Genomic DNA, 12,877 nt, shown 5'->3' on the forward strand with positions numbered 1-12,877 from the left:
TACTAAAGTGTAAATCAATGAAATGGAAAATAATAAATAGTAGAGAAAAATAGATGAAATCATAAGTCGCTTCTTCTAAAAGATCACTACAAATGGTAAACCTTTAGATAGACTGATTAAGAAAAACTTCTGGTATCAAGAATAAAAAGGATTTCACTGCATATTCTATGGATGGTAAATGGACAATAATAGAATGTTATGAACAACCTATGTCACTAAATTTGACAACTTAGGTGAAATGGACAAATTAATCAAAAGATACAAACTACCAAGTGTGACACAAAAAGAATAGAATATCCAAGAGCTGTGGACAGTTACTAAAGGTGTAACATATACATAATGAAATACCAGAAGGAGAAGAAAGAGAGAAATAGAAGAAATAATCTAAATTGCCATATATTTACTAAAAGAACTGGATTTTCCATTGAAAACATCCTCTCAAAAAAAACTCCAGACTAAAATGTTTCACTTTATCAAAACTTTAAAAAGGAAATATCAATCTTACACAAACACTTTCAGAAAATAAAGGAGTAGGAAATATTTCCCAATTCATGCTGCAAAGTCAGCATTATCTTGAAACTACCTCCATGAACAGAGGTACAACAATCCTTTACAAAATATGAACATCTGAATCTAACAATATATAAAAAGGATAAGCAACATGAACAAGTGGGATTTAGCTTATGAAATCAATAAATACAATTCACCATATTAACAGAATAAAGAAAAGCCCATATGCACAACTCAATAGATGTAGAAAACACATTTGACAAAATATTCTTTGGCCTAGAGTGTAAGCTCATCCATATGGGTTGAAAGGTTGAGTCTGCCCCAGTATTTGGAGAGGATGGGCCTTCCACCCTGTTGTTCAGGAAGAGTGTGCTCAGATGCCCTGGGCCTCTTAGTGGTCTGGTTACTACTACAATTCTTGATGAGGGTGGATCCTATGCCCCAGGGTTTCAGAGAGTCTGGCCATCAACCCAATGCTTGAAGAGGATGTAACCTCCACCCCAGTGTTGTGGGACAGCATGGCTGCTGCACAAGCACTTGGAAGGGGTGGGGCTACTGCTCCATCAGGTCTGGAGCAGTATTGGTGACTCTCAAAACTTGAAATTTAATGGAATAAGCTCCGAGGAGTTTTAGAATTGCTTGGGATCCATGATCCCTATTTTCTTTCCAATTTCTGCCTATGGGAATAGGAATGTTTACCTATGCCTGTCCCTCCATTGTACACTGGAAGCAGATAACTTGTTCTCTAGGTTTCACATGTCCAAACACAGAGGGTAAATTGTGCCCCAGGATAGATCACACCTATCACAGATTTTGATGAGAATTTATACTAGGAATGACTTAAAGATTTTGAGATGGAATGAATGTATTTTGCATATATGCAAATGAACGAATAATTTTGAGGCCCAGAGGGTGGAGTGTGATGTTTAAAACTATGTTTCCCCCAAAACATGTTTTAAGTTTAATCCATTTCTGTAGGTGTGGATCCATTGTAAGTAGACCTCTTGGTGAGACTACTTTAGTTAAGGAGTTATCCACTTCAATCTAAATGGGTCTTAATCCTCTTATTGAAGTACTTTCTAAGAAAATGAAATTCAGACAAAGAGAGAGAAAGCCATAAAAGCAAGAAGTGGAAATCAATGAAACTAGAAGAGAAGGAAGCAACAACAGATGCCCTTGTGTGCCTTGTTATGTGACAGAGGAGTCAAGGATCACTAGCAGCTGGTTTTTGGGAAGAAAGCATTGCCTTGATATTGCCTTGATTTGGACATTTTCATGACCTCAAAACTGTCAGCTAATAAACTCCCATTGTTTAAGCCAACCCACTTCATAGTATTTGCTTGGAGCAGCCTAGGAAACTAAAACATATTGTTTTGATACAATTTACTTCTGCATGTTATAAACTCTTTGTTATATTGTTATCATTTTTATTTAAATAATTAAATCATGATGGAAGTGTTTTCCTTTTACCCAGATAGTTATCATTTCAATTGTTCTTAAAGCTTGTGAGTAGATCCAAGTTCCCACATAGTATAATTTTCTTTTTATCCAAAGAACTTCCTTTAATCTTTCTTGTAGTGGAGATTTGCTCACAGTCAATTATTTTGTTTTTGTCTATCTGAATGTATATAATATATATTTTTTGTGGGGGTGGATGGTCTGGGAATCAAACCCGAATCTCCCATGTGAAAGACAAGCATTCTACCACTGAATCACTTGTGCACCCTATCTGAAAAAAAATTTTAAATTACTCTTCATTTTTTAAAGATTCTTTCACTCGCTATAGAATGCTAGGCTGACAGTTTTTCCTTTAAGCGCTTTAAAGATGTTTTATTGTCTCTTGTGTTGTGTTGTCTGTGACGTGAAATCTGCAGTCATTCTTACCTTCATTACACTTTCATTTTTACCTTTGGCTGCTTTTAAGATTTTTTTTCTTTATCAATGGTTTGTAGTCATTTGATTATGACGTGGCTTAGTACAGTTTTCTTTTCTCCCCCTATGATGTTAGTTAACTTTCTGACTGTGTGCATTTGAGGATTTCATCACATTGGAAAAAATCTGGCTATTATTTCTTTAAATATAAATATTATTTGTGCAGCTCCATCCAATTGCATATATATTAGAATATTTGATATTTCTCCACATATCACTGAGGCTCTGTTAGTTTTTTTCTCTTTGTTCTTAATTTTGCGTAGTTTCAATGGCCATATTTTTAGATCACAGTGGTCTCTTTCCCTGTCCCTGCAATATCTAATCTGCTATTAATCCCAAGCACTGAAACTTTCATTTTAGATTTTGTATTTTTTCAGCTCTGGAAGGATTCCATTTTTTTAAAATTTCTTTCCTCATTATTGTCATGTTTTCTTGTAAGTTTTTGAGCATATTTTAATAGCTACTTTAAAGTGCTTGTCTGCTAATTCCAAACCTCTCATTTCTGAATCTGTTATTTTTTTTAATGTTTTTTCCCTGGTTTAGACCAATTTCCCTGCTTCTTTTTATGCTTAGTAATTTCTGATTGGATGATGGACATTGCTTGTGTTGGCTCTTGTTCTTTCTTTAATGTGTTTTGTTCTGTGTTTTGGTAGGCAGTTCCATTATTGGTAGATCAGATAGATTCTTTTAATGCTTTTATAAAATAGTTATAGAGCTGGCTTTTCTCTAGGACTTGTTTGGCAGTAATTTAAGCATTATTTTTCTGGTGTCTATATTGAATGCACACGTTGTTCAATGAGGACTCACCACTCTGTTTAGAACTGGAGTGTCTCCTAGCCTTGTGTGAACTTGGCAATTTTTCAAACCAGAGTCACACTCCCATTCATTTATTCTTTGATATTCCTTGTGGCGCTTTATGCTATGCATGAGGCTTAGTATTCAACAACAGACTCATGGATATACCTATGCACATTTCTTAATTTCTTTACGTAGATTTTTTCTTTTCTGTACTTTGCTATGCAAATTCTAATTCTCTTAGTCTCTATGAGCTTTGATCTTTGGCTCATAATCTCAGTACATTTACTGTGTTCTGGTTGGTTTTCTATTCTTGCACCTCAGTCTAGAACATTTTCTCCAGAAAGAAAGTCAAGCTATCATGGGAAACATTTCCTCTATTTCTTTATTTCAGGGATTACAGTCCTGCACTGTTTTGTTTCTGGTGTCTGAGGAAAGATATTTTATACATTTTGTTCAATTTTCTGGTTGTTTACACTGGTAGGAAAATCTGATCGCAGTCATTCTAACATGGCCAGAAGCATAAGTATGAAAATATTAATTTTAATTTAGTCAATCATTTCTTAATGGCTTGCATTTTTGTACCCTATTTAAGATATGCTTTTTTTACCCCAATTTATAATAATATCCCCTTAAATATTTCTCAATAAGTTGTGAGTTTCACATTTAAATCCTTTAGATTATCTGGAATTAATTTTTGCATGTGATTTGAAGTAGGAATTCTTATTAGTATTTGTTCAGATAATTTATGTGAGGCTGAGAAGAATTATTTGTCCAAAGTCAAAGAACAATGATAAAGTTGGCCTTAAGACTCTACCATGCCTTCACATGGTCTAGGATTCCACTTTACCAGCCTTAGTATTTCAGGCAACTTCTAAGTGAACGTAAGTCAGGTATATTTGAAAATTATCTGAAATACAAGACTGATATAGGCAAATATGTCCCTATGCTTAGGAATATCTCTGCATTTTTGCTGTAAAGCTCTCTGCATTAGTTGGTAATGTATTTTGTTTCAAGTAGCAGAATGATTGTAAGTAACTTATGAAAATAGGGACTTCTTTGTCTTATAAAAACATTTGGAGGTGAGCAATTTTTGGTTCTGATTTGACAGCTCAACAATGTCAAGATTATTGTGTTACTTTCAGTTTTTCTTATGTTCTATAAAACTATAAACCTCCAGGTATCACAGTTGTATTAAGTTAGGGAAAACATTGTGCCTCAAGTTTCTTTAATTTCCTTGAAAGCAGTGAGTTTCCTGGAAGGTCAACCCAGTGGCTTTTGACCTCATTGGCTAGGACTGAGTCACCTGACATCCTAGAGGTGGATCAGGGAGAATGAAATAACCATGACTGGTTTAAGCCAATGATATATCCTCTTGGGATTCTAAACTAATTGGGACTCTGATAGCAGGGAGATTGATGGTGTGGAAGAGATTCCAGTGTTGGCTACACTTTATGGTCCCAAAAGGTCAGTTTTACTCTCAGAATGATAGTTGTCTTCATCTTGTAAGAGATTTGGTGGGAGACATAACAGTCAAAGGAAATGTAAACAATCTCTAATATTATCTAAATCTGAAACAAGTATTGACCCAGAAACAAACTGAAAGACTTTGGGCAGCTTCTTGGCTTCTATCATTTTCATTTCTAACTTTGAACAATTTTAGGTTTGCAGAAAAAATCACATAAAAAGTACAGCACTCTCATATGCCCACCCTCACAATACTCTTCTCTATTACTAACACTTTGCATTAGTGTAGTACCTTTGTTACAATTTATGAGATTATTATTATAACTATACTTTGAGTTTAGTCCATAGATTACATTGGGGTTCTCTTTCTGTGTGGTAAAGTTCTATGATTTTTGTTTTTTCTGGTAACTCATATATAACCTAAAATTTCCCATTTCACCTACTTGCAAATATACAGTTCAGTGGTGTCAATAACAGTCACAAAGTTGTGCCTCCATCACCATCATCCATTGCCAAAACTTTTCCATCATCTTAAGCAGAAACTCCATACCAATTAAACATTAGCTCCCCATTCCCCACCCCTACTTAGCCCTCAGCTACATGTATTATAGCTTCTGATTTCTTGAATTTGCAAATTCTGCTTATTTCACATAAGGGAGATCATACAACATTTATCCTTTGCTGTCTGGCTTATAGGAGATCATACAACATTTGTCCTTTGCTGTCTGGCTTATTTCATTCAACATGATGTCTTCAAGGCTCTTCTATATTGTGGCATCAAAACTACATTCCTTTTTATGGCTGAATAATTTGTTATTGTATGTATATACCATATTTTGCTTATCCATTCATCTGTTGTTGGACACAGGTTGTTTCTACCTTTTTGGAATTATGAATAATGTTGCTATGAAAACTGGTGTGTAAATATCTGTTTGAGTCTCTGTGTTCAATTTTTTTTATTCTTAAAAATGGTCACTCGGTCATAAAGTAATTCTATACTTAAGTTTCTAAAGTATTGCCAAACTGTTTTCCACAATAGTTGCACTATTTTGCATTTCTACCATCAATATAAGAGTGTTCCTGTTTCTCTACATCCTTTCCAATTCTTGCAACTTTCCATTTCGCGATGTAGCCATTCTAGTGGATGTGAGATTGAATCTCATGGCTTTGCTTTGCATTTTATTGGTGGCTGATGACATTGAACATCTTTTCATGTGTTTATCAACCATTTGTATATCTTTTTTAAATACATGTTAATTCAAGTCTTTTGCCCATTTTAAAGTTGGGTTGTCTTTTTGTTGTTGAATTGTAAGAATTCTTCATGTATTCTGGATATTGAACTTTATCAGATATATGGGTTACAAATATTTTCTCCCGTATGGTAGGTTGTCTCTTTACTTTTTTAATAAGGTAATTTGATGCACAGCAGGTTTTAATTTTGATGAAATCCCATGTATCTTTTTTTTCTTTTTATACTCATGCTTTTGATGTATCATCTGAGAAACCATTGCCTAACACAAGGTCTTCAATAATTTTCCCTATGTTTTATTGTAGAAGCTTTATAGTTTTGTTTCTTACATTTAGGTTTTTGATCTATTTTGAGTTAGTTTTTGTATCTGGCTTGAGGTAGTGACCTACATTCATTTTTTTTTTTTCAAATGGAGATCCAGTTTTCCCAGCACCATTTGAAGTGACTATTTTTTCTCTAAGATGGTGAGAGCTACTATCTATGAACATAGTCTCTTTCACCTCCTAACTGAGTACATTTAGGCTAGAAATTAAATGTGTCCATGTCTCACTTCCTTCATCTATACAATAAAGATGATATGACCTATCTTATAGAACTGCTGTGATGATTAAGTTTTCTTAGAATAGCGTGTGGAATTTTGTAAATGATTAATAAATTTTAGCTATTTACTGCTTCCTGAATGCACAATGAAATAGTTTTTTTTTCCTATACTTTCTCTTAGAAGCAGGAGGGACCATTGAAACATTTTGCTTAGTAGTGGACAAGGCAATCCTCTGGATTTATTTACAGAGGCCTAAAGTGTTGGATAAAAATAGCCCCTTTGAAAAATACCATCCACATTATGTTTTATGTCCATTAAATCATTTTTTCAGTCAGTGTCTCACTTAATTCTTGCAGAAAACTGTGATATGGACAAGGCACATTTATTACCCCCATTTTACACATAAGGAAACTGAGACTCAGTGGTTACAGGACTTGCTCAAAGTCAGAAATCTCTAAAGGGAATCTTGATCTTCTGGCTGAATATCCTGTGCCTTTGAAATCTCCTCCTGCTGCTTCTTCTGATTTTTAAACATTAATATACATGAGATGTGCTTACTCCTCAGGAGGTGGGTTTGCCTGCATCAGCGTTTGAAGTTGGTGCCTGAAACCTGTTTTTATTAAGGATAGACAATTCACTGAATAGACAGACGAAATTGATGGCCTTTAAATCACTTTGGAGATGAAAAGTGCTGGATAAATGCTATTTTATTATGTGTGAGCTGGTAATTTGATCAAAAGAGCAATAGCTATGTAGAACTGACCCTAAGAAAAATGAAATCTGAAGAGGGCCTTGACCATCAACTCTGAGTGGGAAGATTTCAGGATTATTCAAATTTTGATTCAGGAATTCCCTATGGGCTGAGGAGAAAATGTCATCCTGAGATGTTAGTAAATTCAGCTGGTGTCCTCGGGCAGTAGGAGGCAGGGAAGGATGTGTAAATTCAATATCATTAGCAGAGAAGTGGTAATGAACCCCCAGTGACTCCTGGGAGATCCCTGCAGGAAGGAAACTGGAAGAGCCAGGTAAAGATGCTAATGGCAGACATTAAACACTCCTTAGAAAGTCTGGTACCTGGTACATTAAATTGTTATACAATAATCATGATAATAATGGAAATACCTGGCATAGATTGAGCATTTTCTCTTTGTCAGTCTCTGTACCCAAACTTTACATGCTCAGTTCCATTTAATCCTCACAAGTACCCTATGAGTGAGGCATTTTTATTATCCCCATTTCATAGATAAGAAAACTTATCTATTTCATAGATAAGAAAACATCAGTTCATGGAGGTCAAACAATTTTCTCATGGTCATAGAGTTAGTAAGTAGTAAAGGGAAAGATTCAAAACAGCGATGACATCAGGCCCACACCTCTTGGTTTACAGCCTTCACAGCACTTTTTTGATCTTAGTGGAAGAGAACAATGACTTTTAGGACACTATTAATTGCTTGAGATATGACCATTTTATAACTAAAACAGCTCTGATTTTCCTTAGGATGGCTTTAATATTACAGTCATTTACCCATTAGAGCTGTAATCATGAATGTGTTCCTATCATCTCATGTATCTACCATGACTCCTTATTGCTTTGGGGATGACATTCATACCCCTCAAATAAAGCCAAAGTTCAGTGTTCTCTCTGGGAAGGTTCTGGAAGCCAGCAAAGGGGATGTAGCTCTTGGAGCCTTACCATTGTTCAGGTTCGTTATTGAGCACCCACTGTATACAAAACATGGGGGTGATGTAGGACAGATCTAATATGGGCCTTATCAAGCTTCATGGAGCTCATAGTCTACTGTGGAAGATAATATATAGTCACCACTAATAGGTTAGAGAGTGGAGAGTGTCTTAAGGAAGGGACTCACATAAGTGCTACAAAAATTCAGAAGAAGGAGAGAAGGAGAAAAACTCTGTGGGATTGTGTTCTATGAAGGCAAACCAGTGAAGTCTGGCAAAATTGGTTGGAGGGCACAATGAAGTGGAAAAGACTGGAACAGAGATTGGTAAGCTGTGGCCCATGGGCCAAATTCAGCTTGCTGCCTGTTTTTGTAAATCAAGTTTTATTCACACATATCCATGCCCATTATTTACGTAATGTCCCTGGCTGCCTTCCTGTTGAGATGGCAGAGTTAAGTAGTAGCAACAGAGTAAAATCTAAAATATTTACTATCTGGCCCTTTATAGAAAATGCTTACCAATCCCTTTACTAGAATCCTGAATGCAAGCATGATTGAACATCAGTATTTCCTTTTCCCAAATGGGGAAATGGAGAAATGAGAAGTCACATGACTTGTCGAAAGCAAGAAAATGAGTTATTGGTTTAGGTCTAAATATTATTTATAGGTGAAGCTGATTGGATGCTTTCTAAATGCCAGACATGACACTAAGCATCTTCTTGCATGTACTATCTCATTTATTTTCACCTGGTGAGAAGATAACTGGCATTACTCCCATTTTCCAGAGAAGGGGACTGTAGTGGGTTGAATAGAGCCCTCCTCTTAGCCCCCAAATCCATGTCCACATGGAACCTCTGAATGTGATCGTATTTGGAAATAAGTTCTTTGCAGATGTAATTAATTAAGGATGCAGAGATGAAAACATTCTGGATTTAGGGCCAGCCCTAAATTCAATGACTGGTGTCCTTATCAGAGGAGGAGAAGACACAGACACACAGGTAAGAATAGCCATGTGAAGATGGAGGCAGAAATGAGAGTGAGAAGCCACAAGCCAAGGAATACCAGGAGCCACCAGAAGCAGGAAGAGTCAAGAAAAGATCATCCCTTAGAGCTTTTGGAGGGAGCACAGCCCTGCTGACACCTTGATTTTGGACTTCTAACCTCCAGTACTGGGAGAGAATTAATTTTTGTTCTTTTAAGACAACATTTCAGGGTACTTTGTTAGATCAGCCTTAGGTAACCAATACATGGAGCAAGGCATGAAGAGTTTAAATAAATTGCCTCAACTCATTACCTACATCATGCAGGATCTAGCTCCAGAGCCTACGCCTCTCACCACTCCAGGGCTAGGCAGCTGCAGCCATTATGATGCTCAGCAGGGAGTCTAAGCAGACTGTACGCTCTCACTAAGCTGCAGGCCACTTGGACTTGAGCTGAAGGTGCTGGACCAAGCATAGTGCATGCCCTTGATGTGGGGTGGGGATGGGAATCACCGAGTTGCACAACTTCACACTGGCCAAGTCTATCTAGACACAGAAAAGTGAATTTACCATCTGCCCTAAAAGCTCAAGGCGACACCTGTTGTACTTATTGGTTTAGACAATTCACAGGGTACTAGGCCTGCAGGAAGGGTGCAGTGCTACTTGAAAAGCAGGGCTTTCTAGTCACTCATGTGAATGCTGAAGTATGACCTTTAGAACTTGAAAAAAATAAAGTTCCTAGCCATCATACTGACTTCACTAAAATCACAAACCCAGGAAAGATTATTCAGCTGGTAAGCTTTGCATCAACTTCTCTATGTCTTAACAGCATGCCTTAAATCATGAAGAAGTTCACGTACATCATTAAATTCCTATAGTAAATCCCCATGACTTTTACAGATTAGGGTCCTGAGGCTTAGATTAGTGCTGCTTTTTAGCACTAATCTCTCCTTCCGTAGGCTGCCACCCCTGATACTCAGGACTTCATTCCCAAGAGCTCTGAATTTTCTTTCCTTTTCATTCTTCTCCCTGGACAAATATCCAGGGAGTCCAGGACCTGACTGGTTTCTGATTGTCGTTATGGCATCTAGTTCTATGAGCATTATGCCATTCTAACTCGGCAAATGGAAGTAGTTCAGATTCTGGCCTCTTTACTTTCAGTCTTCATGCCCCACCCACCTCTTGGCACACTGGCTCCCATCTTAGTCCTTGTGCTAGTGTGGATTGAGGTGCACTGAACAGTCTGAACCTTTCACTGTATGAGGTTTGGAAGGTCACCACTCTTGAACTATTGTGTTCTTATGTTGCTTTTTTTTTTTTTTTTTTTTTTACAGAAACATTCATTATTTTTATCCAACAGGGTGAGTCATGGGAATTTTTAACATCAAAGAAAAGCCCATAGGGAGATATTTTGAATACAGAGAGGGAATGATTTGGGCTCCCTTGGGTTCATACCTAGTATGCACTATTCTATTGTTATAGTTTTTCTTGGAGCTTGGGGAGATGGTTCAGGTGCGCTCTGGATAAGAATATAAAACTGGTTACAATGAAAGCATGGCCCACAAGAATCTCTGAATCAAGGGCATTGACAGAGAATCATGACCTCAGGTCTAGCTTTTAGCAGCATTTAACAATATCAGTTTATCTTAGGAGGATACTTACTGAGGTCTATGGGTTAGAGTGCTTCTGGGTGTAAGTAGCAGAAGCCCTAACTCAACATGACCTAAATAAGAACAAAAGATTAGTTCTTTGGACAAAAAATTCAGATTTAGGCTGTGTCCTGGGTGTGGAATGTGAGGGATCTGTGTCTTTTAGGTGAAATATTTTTTTCAAGCTAGCTCCCTTCAAGGTCACTGCCTTCTTCTGTGGTCATATCCAGTGAGCAAGCAAGTAAGTGAACATGAGAGAGAAAGGGAGTGAGAGGAACAGAAAGGAGAGAGAGAGAAGCCCCTGCCCTGTAAGGACTGTTGGACCTGCCTAGGTCATATGGCCATTCTTGCAATAACAGCAGACAGAAGAATGCCATGTGCCATTTGGTTTAGACTAATTAGGATCCATGGCTGGGATCATGGGAGATATCATAATAAAATCAGAGTTCTGCTAGGAAGGAGAAAGTTGGAACACATCGTGTCTGCCACAGTCAACTACATAACTGGTGCTATGCAAGGATTCTACAGGTTCTGATGATCATTGGGGGCATGTAAGTATTTATTGCCTATGACTAAACCCATTCGTAAATAGCACCTTTGAAGATGATACTATTGGTTAAGATTTGGTCAAACTGAATGAGGTTGGGCCATAATTCAGTGTGTCTGAAGTTCTCATGAACAAAGGAAATTAGATATAGTAGTAAAAGCAGGAAGTGAGAAGAAGCCAGAGAATGAGGCAGATCACCATGTGACAGAGGCAGATGCAAATTGTGAGGTCCCAAGGAGTACAGGTAGGTTACTACCAGAATGCTACAGACTCTGGGACGAAGTGTGGACTATCAAGACCTTAATTTTGGACTTATGACCTTCAAAACCATGAGGCAATAAATTCTTGTTTACAACAAACAGTGCATGCTATTTGTCATAGAGGCCCTAGCAAACTAAAATAACATTCCTGAGTCCTTTATTTCCCTCTTCAGGTTCATGACTCAAGTCATCCTCTGTCTATGCTGTGTGTACTCCCCACTTGGTGCTTTTGCTTGGATTCTCCAAATCACCTTCACAATCCACATATGCCCATCTCGCAAAGCCAGCTCATGTCTTATTTCCTCCCAAAACATCCTCTCTGCCTCACTTTTATCCCCTTAAATTTTACCCTGCACACCCAGACACCTAAGGGGTGTTCTAAAGGCAAATCTGACATGCTTTTCCCTGTTTAACACCCTTGAGTGGCTTCCCATTATTTGTAGGATAACATCTGGGCTCCTTACAGACATGGAAAGTCCTATAAACTTACTTCCTTTCCAATACTCCCCAACTTGGACCTGATGCTTCAGTAACACTAAAGTGCTTATTGCTTACATTATATTCAAACTGTGGTTTCTTCTTAACCTGGATAACTCCAATTGTGGGATGTGATATCAACTTGCACCCTGTGCAAGAATGTAACTCTCCTTTCTCTACATTTCTCAGGGACCCCCATTTTTTGCTTGTAGTGGAAAATTTTATGTTATTTCATAGCAACTCTATCACTTCTGGATTTAAACATAATTGATTCAGAATGACAACTTGGTCAGTTTAATTCTCTTCATCCTACCCTTTCTTCCAGGGTGATCTAGGGTGCTGGGGTGGGGGTGGGTGATGATATATCTCCTTGATATTGCAGGAGGGCATCTCCTGGCTCCTGGACTTCATTTCATCTGCTTCCTCTTTTTGGAGATTGTATCTGCTGTGGATGTATTTGATCTTGCTCATGATTCTGGTTGTACAGGCTATGCAAAATGTCATTTTATCCTCTCACTAGCTGGTTGGATTTTCAGCATCTTCAGAGCAGGAAAGCTGCTCTATCATTTTTCGTTCTTTTCTACAAAAGAAGTTTAGGTGGTTTAACTTTTTTTTTTTTTTTTTAAGCTCTATCTCCTCCATGAGATGCTTGTGTATATAGAAGGCTCTTGCCACTGTCTGAGATATTAATCAAAATATTAATGCTCAGCAATTAGTTTTCATGGTGTCTTCCCTTAATGCCACCAGTTGGTGGTAGGGATGCCTCCTCTGGGCTTCCGTAAGGCCTTGTA

This window comes from Tamandua tetradactyla, chromosome 19, assembly GCF_023851605.1.
Source record: "Tamandua tetradactyla isolate mTamTet1 chromosome 19, mTamTet1.pri, whole genome shotgun sequence".
NCBI lineage: Eukaryota > Metazoa > Chordata > Mammalia > Pilosa > Myrmecophagidae > Tamandua > Tamandua tetradactyla.